Source organism: Phasianus colchicus, chromosome 7, assembly GCF_987193195.1.
Source record: "Phasianus colchicus chromosome 7, bPhaCol1.hap1.1, whole genome shotgun sequence".
NCBI lineage: Eukaryota > Metazoa > Chordata > Aves > Galliformes > Phasianidae > Phasianus > Phasianus colchicus.
The window spans coordinates 11191998-11213147 of record NC_143442.1 but is presented as its reverse complement, the minus strand read 5'-3'; the positions used below and the strand labels follow the sequence as shown (position 1 = coordinate 11213147).

Genomic DNA, 21150 nt, shown 5'->3' with positions numbered 1-21150 from the left:
CAGGACCCTTGCCCTCCCTATTTCCATTTTCCCCTCGCTGACATGTCAGGCAAAAAGCTACGCAGGGGGCACAGTGGCCCACTAGTTGTCAACTTTGAAAGAGCTGCTGCATTCAAATACAGTGCGCTTGCTGGAAATGTCTACGTATGGATGCTTACAGAAAAGCAAACAGTGGCCACCACTTCCATGGGCCTTGTGGACACTTCTGTCCATCAGAGAGGCCATTCTGCAATCATAACTCTATGATCACTTGAAGCAAGCAGCAGCAGGCATGGCAACCAACACCAAAGGGAGTTCCTGCATCAGGAAACAGGGCATAAAGCGACCTAAATCTTTGGTCCAGTCTTGACTCAGTAAGCACAGCCCAGGCCAATCTTCACAGAGAAAGAACCATTGACCCCTATGGGTTCCTTCCAACTACGGAAGTTCTGTCATTTTTAAGGAAGGACTCAAAGCAGAACCTTGGTCTGATGTTTTTAACACCTAAAATAATCTTTATTATTCACTTTGCCTTTTCTTACCCTCTTCCCTTTCTTCCTTTCTCTCTCTCCTTTTTTCTCTCTGTTAGCTATACAGAAAGACTTCAGACTTTAAAGACAACCTCCACAAATACCCATTTCTCAGTCAGTGTGCCTCTTCTGTTCCTCTCCAGGAAGGACCCCCAAGGCTCTGCCCATACAACCATCCTCTCTGCCAATGTTTGACAGACAGACATGAAGAACAGCCTGCAGAGGGAATCATGCAGAAGAAGAGCATATATTGCACAGCTGGATGTTGGCTGAAGCACCAGATTTGTGCTACAGTGGTTAAAATAGATTGAACTAAATGAGGGCAGCAGGGAAGGAAGACAAACTCATGTCAAAGCAGGGATAGTTTTCTACCTCAGCTGTAACGTGACTGCAGAGCACAGCTGGGACTGACTCATGGCAGCTTGGAATGGCGATGCTGCCCCAGGCCTGCAGTCTGTAGGTGGCCTGCTCCACCCTTGGCAAAGCCATCATCCTGCCCTTGGCTGCAACCCTCAGAGCAGAGGCACTCCCAGCCCCAGCATCTCAGCCAAGCTGTAGGAAACAAACTTGCTGCTCATTTCTGACACAGTTATTGTATAACAAGAACCTGATAATCTCCAGGTGAGTTAATTGGCCCCATTTCCCAGCTGGCAACACAGTCCTCCAAGAGTGTACCTGGCATCTGAGCAAAGTGTCTCAGCTGACTGATAAGTGATGTGTTACTGGTAAGAGATGTATTAATTTTTCTTTTTTTTCCCATCTTTTATGAGGAAAATGTCCTGATGCAAATCATTTGGCCTCTGTGTCACTCATCAGTAATGACAGTAAATGAAAGTCAATTGTGTTCCATGAAATGTACAGAGGATTAAACTTCACTTCAGGCATGCTAAAAATGGGCAACACTGTTGTTTCTGGGAGATTTAAGGAGGAAGAAAACATGGGTTCCATAGAATCATAGAATCATTAAGGTGGGAAAAGACCTGGAAGATCATCCAGTCCAACTGTCAACCCGTCACCATCATGCCCACTAACCATGTCCCCCAGTGTCATATCTACCCTTTTCTTGAACACCTGGGCTGGTGATTCCACCACCTCCCTGGGCAGTCTGTTCTGGTTTTGCGATGTGTACAAAGAGTCTGCACCTGTGTTACATCAATACTGATGAGGAAGGTGCACCAGGCTGTGATCCTCATGGCTTTCTGCAGGACATTGACTTTCCCAGGTAAACAGCCATCCAGGAACCCAACAAGTCTCACCTTGCTGGAGGAAATGATTGCTTGTCGTAGCAATGTCTGGAGATGTGTCAGTGAAAATGAAAAATGTTTTCAGGGAACAGGAGTTGGGTGTGAGCCAGGTGAATGTTTCTACTTAATTGGAAGAAAAAAAAAAAAAAAAAACAACTAGATTCTAGCATTTCTATCACTAACTGGAAGCAAATGGGAGTGTTGTGAACAGTGGTTCAGCAGTCATCTTACGTACTGAAAGCACCAATAAGACCTAAGCATCTAAGAAGGCTTTTCTTAGAAGAGAGTTAGCTTTGTGGCTGCTGAACTTCAAAAAATGGTTTGCAAATGCCCAAATTAAAGATAACTTTAAATGTTGATCCTACTCAAAAACTCTTCCCAAAACTCAACACATACAACAGAGCATTAACAAGTTTAGCCTAAAAACCTTCCAGATGTAAACCTTGGATTTAGAACATGGGGTTGAGACACGACTTCAAAGTAGTCTTGAAAGGATTTTCAGCTAAAATATTAGCATTGCTGTATGGGATCGGTTGAGTTCCAGCCTGAACCACTGATTGAACACCTGAGAAAAGAGCAGGGCGGTCAGCCCTGGGAGCAAAGGTGAAGGCAATTGTGTGATTGGAAGGGGTGGAGCCTGGTTGCACCTCTCTTAGAGCACATTTAAGGGCTGACTGTGAGTGGGTAATGATCTTCTGGAGGTCTTTCCTTGGTGAAGCTTTTCTCTGCAAACCTGGAATCTTCTGAGACAGGTGAGCAATTTTCCTCCCTTCTTTTATAGCACCTTTCTATTATGCTGATCCTTCTGCTATCGTATCTTTGTTGTGATGCCTTTCCAACCATGTTGATTTGTTGTATTGATACAGTTACATTCTTTTCAATACTGTGTATCTGTGTATGTGTCTGCTGTTTATCTAAAGAAAATATAGTTGTATGCAGAGAGCTGGGCTGGGTTAACCATCATGGGTGACTCAGTACTAGAAAATCACATCTCAAGGGACCACAAGGAGCTGTTTCCTACCCTTGCTCTTCCTTTGAAGTTCTTTCATGTGAGATGCTGGGACCAAGCAGAACTCACAGAATGTGAAGGTGCAGAATAAAGTCATGGACTGAGGACCTTTTAGGTTACCATCTTTCTTCCTTATAACAGGAAAAAAACCATTGTTAATGTTGCTCAAAATTATTCTGGCTGACACACAAAGTATTGTGGTACAGTTAGATAAGCTTTCCCAGCCCTCATTTCAGTACTGACATGAGACCTCAGGCAAAGTGCTAGTCCACAGATATTTGAGCAGATTCAGCAGGACTTAATAATGACTTGTCTGGTAATGCAACTTGTGAACAAAGAAAGTCTTATCTCTCCTTGGAATAAGATCCATAGACAGTTCAGAGGAGGTTTTTTAAGATGTTTCAAATGCCTTTACTACTACTAAAAAAAAAAAAGGGGGGGGGTGCATCTGATATTTCTTAAATAAAAATAACTGCAGAACAATCAGGAGGATGTAACAGTAAACTTGGTCTCGTCAACATGTCTCAGTGCTCTCTATTAGGCTGAACTAAAACTGCTCAAATTAGAAAAATCAATCCTCAAATGAACCCAACTGTCTATCATACCAAAGAAGATTGTCTTCTAGCATAAATAGCACAAGCAGGGCCCAACATAATTTATCTTGCTTGGTATGTAACCACAGGAACACCCTGTGACATGTGAGGACCCAGGGGGAGTGTTTTGATTGGGTAAGATGGCAAAATATGTGAAATCTGGAAAGAACGTATTTTGACAGCATTACAAAGGAGGAATGTGAGTACAAGGATGGAGGGAGAGCTCCAACCACTGCCAACTGGTGCACTGAGGTTCCCATTCCCTGTGTAAGCATGTCTTTGCATCTTCCCCGGAGTGGGCAGTGGTCCATGGCAGGTTGACTGTGTGCTCCCTGTGGTTTGGTTTAAGACATTTTCCACAGCCTCAGAGATATGGCACTGACAGGTAATATTAACTGGAAGGTGGAAACTATAGCCAAGAAATAGCTCGCTTTCCTCAAGAAAGGCTTTGAGCTGCTTCTGTACTTGGGGGACTTTTTGCTGGAGGCAGATGAGCATAGCAGTTTAGCAGAGCTGTAAGATGAGGTTGTGTTGTGCTTTACCTGAGTGTGGCCAGCTATATAAGAGCCAAAATGCTTCTGTAGACAAGCAGTAGAGATGTTGATATGGCATTGAAGGAGGAGGACAAGCCCACAGGGCTGTGGTTTGTCCTCACTGGTTGCGATTGCCCTGTATTCCTGGGGCTTTGAAGGTGTTCCGTCTGGACAGAACATGCCACTTCACAAGCAAAACTTGTCCTGTTTGATATCTGCAATTCCCAGCTCCAAGTAAGGCATGAGGCTGCTCGCTGCAGGTCTACACTGAAAGATGTGGGGCTGAGCTGGTCCGAGTGATATGAATGGGCTACTTGCTTTTTAAAATGATTTCCTCAATGTCTAGGCCCAAACATCTGCTGTTTGAAACAGGCCATTTGCTTTTTCTAATTGCCTTACCTGGAAAAGTCTCATGGAGCACCATGCTGCTTCAGTGAAGAGTGTGTTAGAAGTTTGAGTTTTCCCGCTGTATTCTGGAGACGTTTTGGGGTGTTTGGTGGACAAAATCGCCAACAATGTTGCTTTCCTTCCAAGCTACTGAGGAAAAAGGCTTCTCCTTCAGTGGAGAAGCCAGAGCTTTTCATCTTTGCAAACTAAACTCAGCTCTACAGCCTTGAACATGAAATTTCTGTGAGGAACAATGTGAATGTTATTGAGAAAATTATTAGTGGCTGAAAGTCACAGTGCAAGAGCCCATCACATTAAGCATAGCAGTAAGCAGGTAACAAGCAGGAGTAGATGTGAGCTGAGAGACACAGAAGCAAAAAGCTACTTTGCACAGGTGGGATGGCCAACTAAGAACACTAGTGTGTTCAGTACTGCAGGTGATAGTAGTGTGCTTGAGGTCACATGCAGTGAAGCACAGCTTGGTCTGCGCTCCGTGTGTCAGGAAGCAGTGATGGAGCAGGTCACGGTGTGTTCCAGTTATGTGAGATATCTGAAAGACCATATGGAAACACTGGGTGCACACTGACTCCTTGCATAGTGTTCTCTGGCAGCCATGCAAGCTCTGTTCTATTTTGTTTTGCAGTGTATAGGATGAGACTATGTTGGTACCATCAATGCTTCAATCAAGAGGCAAATACCTCATTTAAAAGTTTATTTTAATGAAGGTCTCCAGCTGGAAAGGTTATTTATTAACCTCTTATTTGCAAATTGAGCCCTGATTTGAAAATTAAGGCATTGTAATTTAATATTAACCCACATGTCAGAAAATAATGAGACAAACTACAGGGAAAATTGCATTCCATATTGCAAAAGACCCATTTTATTTATAATGACCAGGATTACAAGTCATGCCAACATTGATGGATCGTACTTTAAAAATCTTGATAGCTCATTCATTTCTATAATTATATTTATTACAAATTAAATAAGTTGTGGACACCCTTGATATACAAAGAGACAAAATTAATTTGTGAATCAGTATTAATCTGTCGTCAAACTTAATGAACTCTCTTTCTGGCAGCCTACTGAAAGTAATGTACTGTACCAGGTTTTCCATGATCCTTAGGACATGAAGTTGTTCGAAGGGCAAACATGATGTGTTGAAGAAACACGTCTTCACTTACTTAGATACATGTCATTTCTCAGTATGTCTTTTAAAAGCAAGAGCTGAGATGGCAACAGAAAGCATTGTTGGCCATAGAAATCAGAACTGCAGTGGCAGCAGTGTGATGCTGTGTGCAAGGGGAGGCACACTCATGCTTGTCAGTAGAGGGAGAAGCAAAAGCAGCTGCTGGGATGTTCCTGGATGAGATGACAGACCCTAATACTCAATAACTGCTGCTGTGCTTAGCCAAAATCTGTGCCCATCTGCTCTGGGGTTTTGCGCTTGTTGACAAGGAGTCCTGCCAGCTTCAGGAGGACTCAGGCTTTCCTCCAATTTAGTACATTTGGAGTCGGGGAAAAAAAAAAAAACAACAACTTCATGCTGCAGGTTAGAGTGCATCTTCTCCACAGATTAAAGCAAAGTGATATATAGGAAGGGTGGGTGGCTCTGTGGTCATCTATTCCCTTGCCAGCAGCATCTCCAGCACCAGCCTAAGTCATGGAATCATGGAATGGCTTAGGTGGGAGGGGATGTTAAAGCCCACCCGGTCCCAACTCCCTGCCACAGGCTGGCTGCCACCCACCAGCTCAGGCTGCCCAGGGCCCCATCCAACCTGGCCTTGAGCACCTCCAGGGATAGGGCACCCACAGCTTTCTGGGCAGCTGTGCCATTGCCTCACCACCCTTTGAGTAAGTCAGTGATGACGAGCTGGCTTTTCCTCTCCTGAACAGTACACAGCTCAGTGCACACAGAGCTCTCTCGGGAGCAGGGAAGTAACCCAGAGTTTACACTTTCGTTTTTAATTCTTCACCAGTCCTTTTTGCTTTCTGGCTTCACTGCCCTCCCCGAGGGAGGTGCACAAGCTCATCATCTCAGAGGCAAATTTCCAACTCCAGAAGGTTGGATCCCATCCAAAATTAGCCAAAACACACTCAACTCCCCCGCCATACTCTGCTGCGCTCTCTGTGTAATTTAACAGCTAGGATCAACTAATAAAGTGCAAGATGTAGAAATGTCATTTAGAGTTACCTACCCGTAACTAAATAACTTTGTAATGAAAGAAAGGCCATTTTGAGCTGATGCCTTAAAGACTAACTTCATCTGCATAAAGAAAGAAATATGACTCAAACTGAGGCAGCCTGCATGTGGTGTCAACAAACCCTCTTTTTGTTTCCACAAGAAAGACTGACACCAAGTGAGCTGTGTCCTTGCATCATCTTATTTTTGCTCTAATTGTTGCGACTCCACCTCAGAATAGTCCTGCAGCTTCAGGTCAGCTCACAGGGAGCTCTTAGGTCTCTTCTCCAGGAAACGGAGCTGGAAGGGTGGGTGTTTCTGTGGTGAAAACTTTTGTCTTGGGTTAACTGCAGTTAAAGAGGAAGAATGGTACCTGTTTTAGTACTAAAACAGTAATTAATTCCAGCCATTCATAAAGGAAACCTCAGTAAGCCAGAAGAAATTATTTACACATCTTTGTATTAAAGTGTTTTTCCATTCACCTTTTTTTGGAGAGTTTCCTTCAAAAGACGTTCAGTCCATACATTACTATTTAAAGAGTCTAATTCGACCCAGGCAATAATGACCTATAAATATTCATGATTTTGTTTAAACATTAAAATAACATCTGTTTCAGAACATCTGCAATCTGTTTTCAATGCTTCAGTAACATTTAAATTAACTGTAACTAATACAATAAACCACTATTAGGGATAATGATAATGAAGGATCCTCTATTAAGAGACATGAATAACATGGAATTGAATGAAAAACCAAATGGGGTTGTGGGGGAAGGAGAAAAACCCAATAGCCAGATCTCAAAGTTCCTTGGAACTCTGATTTGCCATTATCGGAGAGTTTCCTGTGTGTAGAACTATTGTTTAAGGGTCTCAGCTGTTGCCTCTTAGCTCCACTTGGGTCTTGTTCCAATTTTCACTGTGAGAGCAGTGATTTATGGCCCCTACAGTGGGGCTTTGAAGGCAGGGGGAGGCTCTTGCTTTCCAGCTGAAGGGCCCCACAAAGTATTTCTGAGCTGGAGAGGCTGGTGCAGCCCATGCAGTTGTGGTTAATGAGCCCAATAACCTTGCTGCCCACCAGGCAGCCCTGCTGGGCCATGGTGCCCAGTGACTGAGTTCATGGTGCCCACCACAGTTAACTTACTCCCAAAGAAGGGCTTTTGTTTCATGCTATGAAGTTCTCTCTCTTTTTCTCACAGTTGCCAGGAGGAATGACATCATGTACATCTGCATAGTGCAGTACGAGAGGGGAAGGTGAAGGTCAGGGAGGAAGGTTCACACCAGCCCACTGTGGGCTGACAGCAGGCACCCCCCTCCACCAGACATGTGGCAGGGAAGCTGTGCCCACATGGAAACTCCTGGTGGGTCAGACCATAAATCATAAATCAATTTGCTCAAAAATTAGACTTAGTGTTCTGTGGTTTGCTTGGGTTTTTTAAATCAGTTCTCCCTTTTTCCTTCTCCCACTCTCTGACAAAAATCCAGGAGGTGGTTCTGAGTCGCCCAGACCAAATGCAAACAGCCAGAACAACAAGAAGTGAGGATTACAGCAGCTGGGTTTACTCTTCTCTGTTTTATTTGTTTTGTTCTGTTTTTTTTTTTTAAGAAAAGTCTAAAGTCTAATTCAAATATGTTTTCCAGTTGAAACCAAGTTGGGATCCAGTGTATGCCTGTGTGTTCTCAAGTCCGTATGAGCAGCTCCTCACCAGTGGCACAAAGCTGGAGGATGGGATCCTGGCAGGCTACCACCTTCCCTTCCCAGCAGCTATAGGAGCCTGTGGAAAGCAGAGCATAAATTCAAACCATTTAAAGAGTGATTAAGACTTCCCCTGATTACTGCTCTGCATGGTATTGAATGCTTTGGATGGTGGTGATTTATTGAAGTAATATATAATACGCTGCGTTCGGTTAACGGTCCCCATCAAGCACAATCCAGATGAATAAAAAATAAAAAGAGGGAGAGAGTGTGCTCTAAGAGGAAATCTCCCTGGATTTAAGAGAAATTGAAATATGCACATGGTAATCTGTGTCCAAAGCTTTTAGCACTTCAGAAAGTGCCAGTTGCTAATACCTCTGGCTAAAGGCAGCGTTGCATGGATGGCTGACAATCCCAGGGCCTTCCTCCCTCCTTCCCTCCACCCCTGACACCTGGCTCCTCCACCTGGCCTACTTTGAGGCAGATGCTTGGTTTTTTGTTAAAATCTGTTTTATTCTATGATGCTGGATGAAGTTCTTCAAGGAAGGGCATGGCCACCTGTAATGGAAATGCTGAGTCATGGCTTGAAGCAGTGATAGAGCAGCTGGTGGGAAGGCAGGGCCATACCAGGGGAGCTCAGGTACATGCAGACCTCATTTAATGGTTGACAGTGGAGGTAAGGGTATCTTGCTAGAGATCCCTGCCTACCAGAGGCCTTTTAAAGGTAAGTAGTGTTTTTTTCTTTGTTCCTATGTCCACAGCTGCTGCATTTGGCTTTGTTCTCATTTACTGCAGCCTAGGATTGTGCCACCCTATTACTATTGCTGCACTTTCCATCACATAGTATTACAGCATTACACCAGCTCCAAGTCAGCCCCACAACAGCTAAACAGGTGAAAACACTGGGAATTGCAACCTGAAGAGGAAAAAGCTGGAGCTTGCAGGTATAGAAAGGAAAAAACAGCAATAGAAGAAGTGCTCAGACTAGCTCCAACACTTTTAACACTTCAGCTTTAATAGTAGAAGCAGCTTTTACTTATGTTAGGCGGAGGTTTATTTATTTTCATATATGGCATTTGATATATTATCACGCCTTTAGGATCTGAGTCAATGAGATACCTCCACCGTGGGCTAATTTTAAGGCATCATCTTCAATTAACACTGATCTCAATCACAGGATTTCCAATATAAGGTAGCTGGGTTAGAAATGATAAGATTATTAATCAAATGTTTCATCTCAAGTTTGCTTTTAAGGATCCGTGCCTCCAAGTTGGTTTTGTATTCCCCTGAAGGCATGAGAATTGGAAATAACTTTTACAAGCCAGCAACAAGGAGAGCAGAAACTCTATCACAATACCTCTGTGCTCCACAACTCTGGGCTTTTGTGAAACCTGGACAAGATAGCCAGAGATTACAAAAGCTTTTGAACTTCTCCAGCTCACTAAAAAGAGCACAGATGAGGATTGGTTTCATTTTCTAAAATTGGTGAAATTAGATTGAATTCCAAACCTGATAAGAACAACTCTTCTTCAGATCTGATGTTTTTTCATGAATGTTGCGGAGTTGCTCTTCTTCAAGAAGGCAGAAAATTGAATTGTGGTTGGTATGTGATGGACATTGTGTGCCTGTGCATTTCTCGTTTGCTCTGAGCAAATGTTCAGCAAACAAGGAAATGTTCTTGCAACATCTTGGCTCAAAGAGCTCATGTCTCCAGTCATTCTTCATCCCTTTAATGCCATACAGATGTCCTCCACATTGGCTGAAGGGACACATAACCCTTTGTGTAGTGCTTGGAGCACAGACTGAGTTTCTGGAGATGCAGAGTTGGGCTTTTGAGCTCTAATGTATCTAAAGTAGAACCATAGCATCATTAAGGTTGGAAAAGATCTCTAAGATCAGCTAGTTCAGCCATCTACCTATCACCCATGTTGCTCACTAAACCACATCCCTCAATACCACATCTCCACAGTTCTTAAACACCTCCAGGGACAGTGACTTCATCACCTCCCTGGGCAGCCTGTTTCAATGCATCACCCATCTACTGGAGAAGTTTTTCCTAAAAAACAGAAAAGTGCACACCGACAAAGATACATATGTATATACATACACATATTGTACACACGTATATACACACAGACAGACATATTCCCTTTAATTGATAACTTGGCTCCATGTGAGTATATTTTGATAGGAGCAGTCTCATGCTTGTCCCTTGGCTCAGGGCAGGCACATGCCAGCTGTAGAGGTCTTGCTCCAAGGCCCAGAGGCACTAGTGCTTCTCTGGAAAATGTCTGTCAGAATATTTTAGCCTGGGCTTCTTATTTTCCCTTATTCTCACTCTCAGAAATGACAGCACCACATTAGCTGTAACTTTCCAAATCAAATTCAGCCTGATGTACGGAAAAAACCTGCACTGACAGTCACAAGCCTGGCAGAGCTGTAGGCTGCAGGGTCTTCCATGGGGACTACTGAGATAGTCATATAGAATCATGGAATGATTGGGTTGGAAGTAACCTTGAAGCACATTCAGATCCAACCCCCTGCCATGGGCTGGTTGCCACCCACGAGTTCAGGCTGCCCAGGGTCCCATCCAACCCAGCCTTGAACACCTCTAGGGATGGGGAATACACAGCTTCTCCTGGACAGCTGTGCCATCATACCCTTAGTGAAAATTTTTCACTGCCATCGATGGTGGCAGCCCCAACACTGCAGAAGAGCTGCGTGCACCTCCTGAAAGCCAGAGCAGCTTCACCAGCCCAGAGTCCTCACACCACAAACCTCAGTGCTGCAGGTGCAAAACTACTGCTACTTTTCAGCACAATAATACAAAAGAATGCATATGCAAGAAACTGCCTTTTTTGTTGTTTTCTTTTCCTACAGTTTGATTATCCGTCATGATAAGACATTACTTAAAGCAGCAGTGACACTGTCTAATCATTCTTGTGAAATATAGAGTTCTCTCTCCACTTCAGACAGAGCAGACATTAATACACATTTATGCAAAGCAGAGCTGGAGCTGTCAGGGGCTAATCTTTACAAGTATGATAAATGATGTTTATTTTCAGTGATGGAACGAAACACCCGGGCTGACAATAATTGTAATAAAAAGGACAGATCAACTTCTATAAAGTGATTGAATTACCAGTCTATTGCATTAATGCCTGGTCTTGGCTCTGTCATAAACCCGCTTTAGGTTACCAACAACCGTGTATTAGGAAACATCCACCTTCAGCCAGATATCCTGCCCTTGACCTGTGGGGGCATGCTGGATGCAGGTTTTGGCCAGGCTTACCTTCACTCACTCACAGGAAAGCAGCATTTCCTCTTATCAAGCCAACAGTGAAGCATCCCACGTCTCCTAAGCCTTGCAGAGGAGTTAGAGAGCTACAGCTCAATGGCCACTTGTGCCTCCTTGGTACAGATGCAATGCCTGAGCTCCATACCCAGGGATATCACTGCTGAATCTGTTGCTCATGGCTGCAACCCATGTCAGCTAGGTCACTCTGAAAGTCTGTAACAGAAGGAAAAATACTTTTTTGGTTTTCAGAATGGAATAGCTGTTGTGGGAAGAGAGAAAGGCAGGCAAATAGTTATACAGCACAGTTATATTTATGTGCATCTATAAACATGTCCATACGTCTATCGTCCTGTGGCAAGTTGGTCAGCATGAGTGCTGCCCTTCAGCTGGGAATTCTGACATAAAAATAAAAACTGAATGCAAAAGGGAAAATGGAATTTGTGACCGATCCCTCACACTTTGAAAAACACTTTGGTTCAGGTCAATTGAAACAACTGTTTTTACATTCTTTTTTATTACTTCTTTTATAGGTTTTCCATTCCATTATGTTTATATTTAGTATATATTTCTTATTTAGAGCATCCCAAGTTTCCTTTTCAGTCCATACTTGCATAGTAGCATTCTGTCCCATGATTTATTTTGTATGTTTCATACAATGACTTACCCTGCAGTACACATTAGTGCACAGTGGTGCCAAGAGAAGCCATTCCAGACTGAGAACTTGCACTGCCTATCCTGACAGCCAGCTGCTGACTGCTCTGAGTTCCCTGAAATGCGTTATTCCCATTTTTGTCACCCTAAAACTTCACTCCATCCGAATTGACACGCTCCCATGAGAACGCTCAATTTTGGCAGAGCAGCATTTTCTGACAGCAGAGGTTCAGCAGGAAATCTTTCAGCCTTTCTAAGAAATGTGTGTACGTCTGTACACACGCGTGTGTGGCAGCACAGTGCAGGGACCAGGGGCTGATGAGCATGGCATAGATTGGGCAGCAGGAGGACTGCTCACAGCCAAGCCATGCTGTCACCATTATTGCCAGAAATAATCCCACTCCTCAAGACTGGGGGCTTCTGTGCCATTTTGGGTGGGCAGCTCCCTGCCTGATTCGCTCTCACCTGGACCAAACGTGCCTTCTGGGCTGTGCTGGAAGGGCCAGACCTGCTTGTTCAGCAGGGACTGTGCATGAGTTCAAGCCTGGAGGCACTCCTGCCCAAAGGATCATGAAAAAAAGATGAGTGCATCTCCTCCTCACCCCTGCAAAGGGCAAGGAGAGGTCCTACCCCCTCTGTTTCTCTCCTCCTCATTCCCTACTTTGAGCCCTGAGATTTTCTAAATTATAGAACCATTAAGGTTGGAAAGACCAATAAGATCATGCAGTCCAACCACCAACCATTCTAGACCATGTAACTCAGTGTCACATCCACCCTCTTCTCAGACATCAAGTCTCCACCACCTCCTTGTGCAGCCCATTCCAATGCCTCACCATTCTTTCTGAAAATAAATTTTTCCTAATATCCAACTGGAAAACCTTTAGCAACCTGAGGCCACTACGTCTCTATATCCTTCTGTAGCCTGTTAAAAGGGGCTGTGTCTATAGGATGTGCATCACCAAAGAGGGTAAAAACTTCTAAATTACATTACACCCAAATATAGCAGCTCCCTTAATGCTCTACACTCTCCAGGCTGAGCTATTTCTGGAATGAACATTAACCTCACTGACAACTAAAGACTGTTTTCCCATTCAGCAGTGAAGAAAGATGCAGCACAAACTGATCACCCAGCAGTCCCTGTGCCCACATCTGGATGGCAGAGGTGAGAAGAGAGCAAAGATCCAGCACTGGGGGAGATCCCTGAAATGGCAGCAGGTTGAGCTGGGGCCATATCAAGCAGGGATTGTGCTGGTACTGCCAGACAGGGAAGGGGCTTCCAATGCTGGAGAATATAAGAAAGGCAGCACCATGATAAAAACTGTGCAAATAATTTTTGCACAGGGGGAACGCTCCTTTAATAAGTCTCCAGCCAGATAAATCACAGCTTAAGGAGAGATTGCGGTGCTATTTATTAGTCATTTGTGCATGATTTGCTCCCACCATGGGTAGTGGAATTCCTTTATCAGGTATTTAATTTTGTCAGAAATGATTTGCTCACTGCACAGCCATTTGTACCAACACCACCGCCCTGCAGTGCTGGAGCACCTGTTGCTGTACAAGAACAGCACTGACAGTGACCTCCTAGAGGAGATACCCTTCTGGTTCAAGGATTCAACCTTTGTATGCAGCTCTCCTATAGCTATTTTTCAGTACTAAACTCAAGAAGTATTATCAGATAGCCTCATTGCAAGGCTTAACAGTTGCCTTGGCTGCATGTTCATTGCTGGACAATTTTTTGCATCTCCACTAGCAGAACACAGACAAACAAGGTCTTTCATAGTATAATTGGAAATGGCTACTAAGATCATCTAGTCCACCAACCCATCAATGCCATGGTAGCCTGAAGCTTTCAAGCTCTCTAAGATTAGCACTAGCAACAGCAAAGGCTGACTGCTTGGAATATTTTACAAATTGAAAATCATTTCCATCTCTTGCTTTTGTATTAGTCCAAGAAACATTCACTTCACTGTTCAGAGCCCCACTTGCCAAAAGTAGCCAAAACCAAAGGGTTTCGGCTTTGGAAGTAGTTATCTGAGAAGTGCTATGAATCCCTGATGGTGATTCTGCTACTATGTACAATCCATTTTTTACCTTATTCAGACACACTGAGAAATTCAGTCCCCAGATGACTGCCTGCCCAAGTCCTTGAACTTGCAAGAAACAACTGGCAGATGTTCGTTAGTGCACTGGTAACTAGAGAATTGGAGGCACTTGTCGAATCCGTCTGCAATGAATAAATGTTGGAGAGCTTCTGCTGGGGAATAACACTTTTGGGTTGGGGCCAAGTAGCCATGTTCAAAGAACCTTTCTGAGGAGCAGGGGGAGTTACGGCCAGCAGTTCAGGTTTGTTCCTTTTATTATTAAATAGAAATGTAACCTGAGTGTATCTACTCCCTACCTAAGCATAACAAATAGCAAATATTTGGATGAGATTAATGGTTTTGGAGGTTTCAATACAGATTTGACAATTGAAAGTGGTAGATGGTGTCCTACAGCTGCCCTATTTCCTGGAGCACCGCACACACACAAGCATCCCCCTGCAGCCCTGTGCTCAGAGCATCCCTGATCCTCAGCCCACCACCATGCCCTGATGAATCCAAGTAACATTTGATGACAGAGGCTACTGACACCATCACTCACCACTTTGCTTTGGCAAGGCCTCGCCCAGTATCTCCTGTACTCATTGGGAAATCTGCTGAGAGGCTCCGGGTCAGGAGTTTGCTGTGGCTCTCCTTGGAGAACTGACACCAAAATCCTCGCCAACATTGCATGAGCCACGGGAAGCAGCTTGGGCACTCATGAGCAGCCATGTGATGTCCTCCTGCTACCTTGTGGCATGGGCTTCACAACCATCTGATGAGAAGAACAGAGCTGCACAAGGAACATCAGCATCATTTGGTGCAACAAAACATCTCCTAACCCCATCCTCTGCCTCGCACTTACCTGGCAAACTCAGGATCTCTTCCTTCCCTGCAAATGCCTCTCCAGAGCCTGAGTTTGCCACCTCTAAAATTCAGCAAAAATCTCCTTGCTTACACCATTCAGCCCCTTAGCAGAAAGCTTCTAATCTGATTCATGTGCTTCCCAGGGTGACGTGGGACAGTGAGCAAGGTAATAACACTGCAAGGAAAACTGTGCAAGAAAGCAAAGGCAAGAACCAGCTTGTTTGTGAAGCAATTGCTTCAATTTGCAAAACTCAAGCACTTAAGCACTTCTTGTTAAAGTCATTCAGAAATGCAGCACTTGCCCACCAGGAGGAAAGCCAATGCTTCTCCCAGCGCAGCTGTCTGGGCCGGAGCGCTCACTGAATGTGGGAGTGAGTTCAGTTCCTCATCTGTGAGCAGAAAAATAGCCGAAAGTGATCTGCTGGCAACTTTCTTCATACACGCAGACACACACACACACACAGCTTTGATATGTGGGTCTGACTTAATTATATCTGGCAAATGTGAAGGCGAGATACGCTGGAGAAAGATGCCTGACAAATCTGCACTTCACAAAGGAGAACCTGGTTTCCCAGAATCCAGTAAAGCAGATAGGGGCCACGTCTGGATTTTTCTTGCTCTCTCATCACTCTGTATTTCCTGGTCAGAGCAGGGATCTCCCCAAGAGAGGCTTTTCTTGTAGTATTTCTGGCTGGGAATGGACACACCACAAATCTCATGAGAAGGTCTTTCCTTCCAAGATTCATGAACCTCCAGCACAGATAATTCAGGGAAGGAACTGACCGTGCAGACGCTTTCCAAACTCTCAGCCTTTTGGGGGGTCCAGTAGCTCTCACAGTGATGATGTAGAGCCTCATCCTCCTCCCTTCCCACCAACACGGACACTTGATGTCACAGTTGTCTGGGAAACTCCTTGCTTTTTAAGAAAGAAAAAACGGGAAGAGTTTTCTGCCCCAAACCCTCAGGCCAACACAGAGGGCTCACCCTGGTTGAGACTGCGTAATCCATCTCTGTAACACATTCCTTTGGAGCTCTGCTTCATCCTCGCTCACATCCATCCATGGTCTGCCTCTAGATCCTTTGAAAAGGTAGAAAGAAAAGCACTTTGGAAGCTGTGGGACACCTATGACCTCTGTCCTGCCTTGCCATGGGTAGTCAGCTTAGCTGATCTGTGCCTCAGTTCCATACCCATACAAACAGGGGGGGGAAGAGCACAGCACTTCCTGGCTTTGCTGGTCTGTTGTCAAGATTAATACATTAAAGAGCAAAGTACTTTGAGATGGTCCAAAAGAAAAGCAAGTTGGAAGGCAACCACAGTGCTGAGAAGAGCGTTTCAATACAAGTTTTGTTTATTCCTTATTGCTCCTATCCAAAGGAGATTCAGAGCCTAAAATTAGAGCAGAATAAATGCATCCCTTGCTGTACTGAGGGGACTGCTCCATGTGTGGCACGCAGGAAAGCTCTCAGGAGTAAGAGGTTTAGAAACTATTGTGAAAATAGAGGTCACGAAGGATTGATACCAACCGAATCTCCCGAAGCACCTTAACTCACATAGGGCTCCCAATGGCCACCACTTTGCACAAACCCACTGTAGGGCCAGGGTTAGAAACCTCCTTGCAATGCAGTTCTCTTCCTCAAGCACACAACCCTTCTTCCTTTCACTTCATCATCCTTCAAACCCAAAGGCTTGCAGATCTACCTCTCCTGGAGGAAATCTTACTCTAACACTGCTCACGAGTACTGTGGGATCATGTTTCAGCACAAGGTGATAGGGCTTCCAGCACCTTCCCTTTTCACACAAGACAGTCACTGTGTAGGAATTATGGAGCAAACTGAGACCTGAGTACCCTGAGCTGTGGCCACAAAGCTCATTTGCTTCCAGGACCCATGAGAGTCATATTCCTGAGAGCGGACCTTTCTCTCCAGAAAAGCTAACACCATGTATTCAGGCCTTCTTGAACTGAAAAGAAAAAAAAAAAAAAAAAAAGAAAAAAAATTCAGGCCTGCTGTCTCCAATAGCCTATTATGAGATGACTACCATTACCACAAGCCTCTCTGAAAAATACAATAAGAGAACCATAGAACGACTTGGGTTGAAAGGAACCTGAAAGATCACCTAGCTTCAACATTCATTATCTAGTTCCAGAACCCAAAATGAAAACGTTCCTACTCAAGCATCCAACTTTGATGTCTGAGAGCAGGACATGATGCCTCTGAATCCTCATCATGCAATGGAGATCTCTGCCTCAGGGCTGCAGGGACCTTCTGAAGTAGCTCCAAAGACCTTCAGTTCCAAACATCCTCGCAGTTAGGTTAGATCATCATCACACTTTTCTCTAATCCAGCTACTGTTTCTAGGATCCCAGCCCACATCCTGCATCCCAGCCTGGTGCTGGGACCATGAGCTCTCCAGCCCTACCTGCACAGCTGCACAGCTCCTGCTCATCCAGTTTGCCCAGGGGAATTTGAGAGAGCCCCAGGTTTTGTGTCACCATGTGCAGCTGATCCACTTTCGGCTTTGAATTATCTTAAGGTCTCGCTCTGAACCCACGGAGGGGTGCAATGAGCATGAACTAAAGTGAGCACAGGGGGAAAGCTCCAGGTAGTCTTTGGTCTGGTAGGAGCCAAAGGCCCTCAGTACTGACCCATGGTGGCATCTCCTGCTTGGCTCATCCCTACCAAGCCTGCACTTCAGGGAAGCTTTGGGTGATGGCAAAGGGCATACAGAAGATAAGCGTGAAGGATCAGAACACAGGATTGATCAGGGAATAGAAATTTCCAGAGTGACGTAATAGGCTTCAGATAGGCAATAAACTCCAGGAAGAAGGAAAAGGACAGTTTTTTGTGCCCTTCTTTGCACAAGAAGTCAAAGGCTTCCAGCGCACCCATAAAGATAAAGGTTAGACAGCAAGAATATCTTGCCAACCATAAGGATAACGTAGACTGTGATAAAGCTGCAGAATTCCTCCCATTAGAGATCTCCTCGAACCGGTTAGACCAATACACATATGTCAGGCAGGAGATGGGTTGATTTGATCCCGCCTTTGGGCCAAGGAATGGTTTAGGTGGGACCTCACCAGATCTGTGCCACTTTTCTCCTCTCCCTGGGAGCACTGGAGGACTCAGTGGGAAACATGATCTCCCTGAGGTGGCAAAGCTCTTGCTGTCAGCTTCCACCTCTCTCCATTCGTGCTGTCCATGTCCTACCTTAGATTAAGGGAGCTGCCAGTGCATCTGAGTTTGACCTGTAGGAGGGGAGAAAGTGGAGATATAGAGCATTAACGTCAGTGGAAAATACTAAAGGTGCTGAAGCATGGTGAGCAGGCAGCAGAGATGTGTGACAAAGCTCTACGATGGGATACAGAGAGACACTATGCTCCCTTGTGATCAGTGTGAACACTCTCCACCCCCACTTCCTATTCTTTTTAATAGCTGCAGACCATTCCATACCATATTTCCAAACACCAACTGTTAAAGTGTCATAAAACACCCACAGGTGACAAAAATGTTGTGCCTTCACAGCGGAGCCAGTAGCAAGCAGGACCTCCCCACTGCCTTCCCTCCGGCTCCTGCACCAGTACCCGTGGTGGATTGGGCTCTACTGGAATTTGAGATGAAACAGCCGGGTTTAATTTTATGCAAGCCCCCCTTCCTTTGTGCTCAGCTGTGGGGAAGCAGGAGGGTTTTCAGTCAAGCTCTCCTCCACCACCTAGTGGGAAACCAGATTTTTCCCACCTTGGCGAGTGTTGAGATGAGCAGGATCTCTTGTGGGGTGCTGGGACAAGCCCTGTGCAGCCATTCAGGAGACTTCCTACATCTCCCAAAGAGCAAGGCAACACCAGGTCAGCAAGCTGGGCGAAGATGCCTTTTCCAATATGTAGTACTTCTAGTGCACACAGAGACAGCTAAGTCCATTTTCTGATCCATCACAGACTAAAAGAGCACTTAAGGATAAACAAAACCAAAACAAAATAATGAACAGTATTTCCCATTTGTGCTCAAGCTTTTCCTGCTGCCCACCACCCCGGCCACATACGAGACACAGCCCCACAGCACCTGCACCCTGGCCGTCAGCGTCCGGCCCCACGGCAGCTCTTGGAGGAACGGAGCTCTGGCCAAGCTCCTGCACAGGTAATTGCTGTCTGCTGGCCTCACTCCCCCTGCAGATACAGCCGCCTTCATTTCCTGTCCTAAACTGCAGGGCAGCGTCACTGTGTGCTGTTAAACAGCTGCCAGGCGCTACCCAGAGGGGCTCACATTTTGGAGGTGGATAGGACAAGAAAGGAAGCAAGAGGAGCTCTGAGCCAGGCTACAGCTTGCCTCTCCCCATGGCACAATTTGGGCACCACCAGCTCACCACACTTTCGCAAGTGCCCAAAATCTGAATGCACACACCCCATCCCCTTCCTCACAGCTCTTTTCTCCATTCCCACTGAGGGGGGAGGGAGCAAAGGGTTAATGGGGTTTTCTTTCTCCTCGCAAACTGGGACCCCTGTGAGTTTTATGGGGAGGGCTGATGGAGGCGGAGGGACGGGGCGGGGGAGGAGAATTTGCTTTATGGCTTTGACAGGAACTCCCATCATGGTATAATTATGGAAGTGAGAAGTCTGCGTGTAATGAAGACCATATGCCGCGTTAAAACACACACGCACAAATATTAGGCCCCTGTGAGGCAGGCGGGGGGAGCAGGAAGGGGTGGGGGACACAGGCCCAGCCCTCCCTGAAATGCATGGGCTCAGATTTTCCAGCCTGGAGTGTGCAGCAGGGCCTGGGCACTGGGACAGCACAGCCTGAGCCTGCTTTGGGGTGAAAAACATCCAGTTCGAATAACGCATTAAGTGAAAGGGTGGGCCACTGATGCCAGAAAAAGGGCTTTTGCCCCTTTGGTGGCCAGAGGACCCCAAGGAAGGGGAGCAGGTTGTCCCCCCTGCAGTGCTTTTCCTTTGGTTCCAGCAGGAACTGGGCTGGAAATGACTTCAGTGACTGCCAGGGCCACCCAGTTGATGCTTGAAGCCCCTGTGCTATCCTCCTCATCACCCAGCCTGCTCTTATAACGAACAGCTTTCCTGGCTACAGCACAGTCATCTCTTCTCAATGCATCCCACGTCTGCTGCTCTGCAGCTCCAACTCACCATAGGGCCTTGGAGCTGCTTTGGGGCCCCACACAGCTCTCACTCAGGGTTATCCCATCTCACTTCTGGGGGTCACAGTTCCATCCATCCCCTTCCTCTCTGACCAGAAACAGACCCCACTTATTACCCTCTGGATCACTTTCTCTCACCTGGTGATAACTCTCCATTAAATTCTTCTTTTTCCTGCATTTATATACGTACCACTGTGTGTCTTCCGAAACAAACAGCTGCCTTCCACCACCCTGACTTGCTGCCTTGGACTCACTGTGGACACAACAGTTGGGAGGTTGTAGCGAGGTGGGGGTTGGCCGCTTCTCCTGGGCAGATGCGAGAAGATGAGAGGGAATGGCCTCGAGTCATGCCAGGGGAGGTTCAGGATGAACGTTAGCAAACATTTCTTCTCCAAAAGAGCGGTGATGTGCTGGAAGAGGCTGCCCAAGGAAGCTTTGCAGCCCCTTTTGGAGGACAACGCTGTCGCACGGAGGGGAAGTGCAGGTGTGGTGCAAGCAGGGCGCATGCGGTGAGGAGCGACCTCGTCCTCTCCTGCTCCTCGGCTGTGATCCACGATTCCCGTCATGCACAGTGTGTCATTTCCCATGAGTACCTGCCTGTTTCTGCCATCTGCCACGATTTATAGAAAATGGGCAGTGATTAATAGCCCAGTCAATGCCGAGTGAAGCCATTTTCTTTCATTTACCTGCTCCCTGACCTCCCTGCACAGCCCCAGACAGGAGCTGGGGAAGTGTATTAATCATGCACTTAAAAAATATTTAAAAGGGGAGATTGGCCGGGAGCTCGGTTGTTTTTATGGAGTCGTTTTCAACAGAGGGTGCAAGCTAATTGCCAGATAAAACAAACGGGTTCTTTGAAATGGAAATGAGCCACTTGGAGGTACTCTGTGCTTGAGGATGCCCTAACCCCACGATCCCCCATCAACTACCTAAGACCAAGCACAGCAGTGGCAACAGCCCTCAG

General features: G+C 45.7%; 2 long non-coding RNA genes across 4 annotated transcripts; one reads left to right on the top strand and one right to left on the bottom strand.

The window, feature by feature from the left end:
* The first annotated feature begins 7719 nt into the window (after positions 1-7719).
* Positions 7720-8183, top strand: LOC149917221 (uncharacterized). Its single transcript, XR_016468002.1, has 3 exons — positions 7720-7814; positions 7939-7990; positions 8095-8183. It is a non-coding gene; the product is annotated as an uncharacterized LOC149917221 (long non-coding RNA).
* LOC149917220 (uncharacterized) lies at positions 8101-16958 on the bottom strand. Of its 3 annotated transcripts, none has more exons than XR_016467999.1 (6): positions 15827-16958; positions 15042-15734; positions 14739-14969; positions 12564-12654; positions 11442-11660; positions 8101-8228 (listed from the first exon to the last, which is right to left on the bottom strand). It is a non-coding gene; the product is annotated as an uncharacterized LOC149917220 (long non-coding RNA). The 3 variants fall into 3 exon arrangements; XR_016468001.1 differs by having other exon boundaries at positions 14739-14951; XR_016468000.1 differs by lacking the exon at positions 12564-12654.
* Positions 16959-21150: the final 4192 nt, after the last annotated feature.